This window comes from Octopus bimaculoides, chromosome 2, assembly GCF_001194135.2.
Source record: "Octopus bimaculoides isolate UCB-OBI-ISO-001 chromosome 2, ASM119413v2, whole genome shotgun sequence".
In the NCBI taxonomy this organism is placed as follows: domain Eukaryota; kingdom Metazoa; phylum Mollusca; class Cephalopoda; order Octopoda; family Octopodidae; genus Octopus; species Octopus bimaculoides.
Genome location: NC_068982.1, coordinates 55,396,395 through 55,399,497, shown reverse-complemented (window position 1 = coordinate 55,399,497; position 3,103 = coordinate 55,396,395).

The window sequence follows — 3,103 nt, the reverse complement described above, 5'->3', positions numbered from 1 at the left end:
TATATATATATATATATATATATATATATATATATATATATATATATATATATATATATATATGTATATACATATATCAATTAGAAAATGGAGGGTAATATGCTGAACCCAACAACTTGCAGACAGAATTCAACGGGATACACTGTCTGCAAGTCGTTGGGTTCAGCATATTATCCTCCATTTTCTAATCGATATATAAATTTAGGGTGAAACAACCCCCCTCCCCCTTTTACCCGCTCCCACTTATTACACTTGGTATAACACTAGTGTAACAATAATTGGGTACCCTCCCAGCAGTATATTGGATAGATACTATCCCTTAGTGGGTTGAATCCTCAACCCCTAACTCTCTTGCATTATATATATACATATATATATATATATATATGTACATACATACACTCACACTTATGTATATGTGTGTTCAAATATATATATATATGCATATATATGTATAACTGGCACTCTGTCAGTTATGATGACGAGGGTTCTGATTGAGCCGATAAGTGGAACAGCTTACTCATGAAAGTAACATGAAAGTGGCTGAGCACTCCATAGACACACGTACCTTTAATATAGTTCTTAGAGAGAGTTAGTGTAACATGGAATGTGACAAGGCTGGTGCTATGAAATACAAGTGCTACCTATTTCTGCTTGCTGAATGGACTGGAACAATGTGAAATAAATAAAGCATCGTAACCAAGGAAACAATGGCACCACTGCGAATTAAAGTTACAATTGTGAGCCAAATATTTCATGCACCTTCATGTGCAAATATATATTTGTGTGTGTGTGTGTGTGTGTGTGTGTGTATTTGTATCTGTATATACGTATTTCTATGTTGTATATTCATGATCTAGTAAGTTTGTGGCTTTGGACAAAAGAATTTTATCCCTTTTTTTTCTGTTGCATTTTAAATTAGTCTTTTTTTTTTTTTTTGGTATAATATTACATTTGAAGAAACAGAATTAATGAATTTTCAGTTGGTAATGATGTTCTAAAGCAATTTTTACATATTTTGACAGTAGGTCTTGTCTAGGAATAGAAAATTTGTTTTAGTAACACAAGTGGATTGCAACAGTATAAAAATGTTGGGTGCATTTACACTGGTTTGTAGGCTTAAACTATTCTGTTTTTCATCTGTTGAGCAGGCAGTTTCATGTTTCAATGTAGACAAAATTTAATCTCTTGAGGAATAAAAGACAAAATTGATCTCAGTAGGAATTGAACTCAATGTAAAGAGCCATAACTTAATACTGAAAGGCATATTGTTTGATATCCTAACAGTTCTGCCAAATTTATTTAACCACATTGGAGTTTTCAAAACTAAGTCGATTCCAGCAGGATTTGAACTTGGTCCCTTTTTGATTACTGAATATAGCAACAGCTTGGTAGCTACTAATGCAGCTAGTATGTCAGTCAATGCAACTGTTTTTAATGTAATGTCCTAAACTTTCTGAACAAAATCTCTATTGATTTAGAAAAGGAGTAAATACAGCATATAATTATGAGAAGCTAGTATTGACTGTGATGTCACTGATCTATGTATGTCACTTACAATTTGTCTTATCTGTTTCAATAAAACTGTAGGAATATCAAAGTAATTGGGTATCTAAATGAAAGCAGACTGGTAACATACATATGTGTGTGTAATTATATATATGAGACACATATGTAACCAGGTAATATAGTTTTTGTTCGTGTAAGCCAGGTATACAAATGAGTCAAGAGTTAGTGGGTGGAATGACTCTATGTGAATCAATCAACCAAATGTGAATGACCTTCAAATATGCATGAAAAAATATTGAATTTTTACCACAGATTATCTCATGGAACATTTCGATATTCATGTTACTTAATTTCATCAGCTGTTGCCAGTCAAATTAAAAACAGTTACATATGTGCCCACCTACCTTTTCTGTTCCTCTGTCCTGCATCATATTCTATTATGTCATATTCACCTTGTACCTTGACTTCACATTTCTCTTGCTCTTCCCAGATGTTGAAGCCTGAATAAACGCTCCAAGAACAAGATCTGTATGTATTATTATGTATAGATGTGACAATGAGTATAAAGGTCTATCCAGCCACCCATCCACTAAAAGTAAGGCTAGAGGAACTTCATAGTGCTGTTACCCATGGAAGAGGCAAAAATGTCAGCATGGCTTACCATTTGTGAAGGTAACAGGGAAGTCACCAATACTTAAGGAACAAAATCATAATAATTGGCAGGGAACTATTGAAAAATAAGATAACTAAAAGTATCAGTATTTAAGCAGGGTTTTGATAACCTTTTCAGTAGGTCTCCCACAGAGACAAACACCATATTTGGACGTTTAAGAAATAAAGGGCATTTTAAAACTACGATAATAAAAAAGCCCTTAATTTCCTATGGGACAACTGGATAGTGAATATAAGTATTGCTTAAATGTGAATTCTAGTAGTTTAGCCATTGGTGTGAGATTAATCTGTGGATCAGTCAAGCTGTATATGCTCTGGTTCAGGTGTCATGAATTACTACAGTACAACTAACTGTCACAGGCTTGGTGTTGTATCATATTTTTACTATTTTCTTTGAGTGTCTATGCAGGCACAAGTAAACATCCTTTCACCCTTGCTTCACTATTCACCTTACAGAACACTCAGGATGTGGCAACTGAAGGGAGAGAAAAAGAAAGATAGAGTGCGAGAGAGAGAGAGAGTACCCTGACTGGTGCTTGTATGGTTGAGTGTCTTGGGGCTTTTGAAAAGTGGTGCCTTGCTGAAAGATACATGATGTCTGGTTCAGGAACTGTACTCCATGCTTCTGTTCAGACAGTGTTGACTTGATGGAGACTGAGCTAATGTGCAGCACGAACATTCAATCACTATAAATAAATAATTGAAGAATTATCTCTTCAAAATTTTAATAAACCAGTGTGTCTTGGATAAATATCCCTGTATGAGGTTTGACTATCTTCGTTGTGACTATATATATATATATATATATATATATATATATATATACACACACATAAATATATATACATACACACATACACACACACACACATATATATATTCATACACATTTGGATATATATAATATATACACACACACACA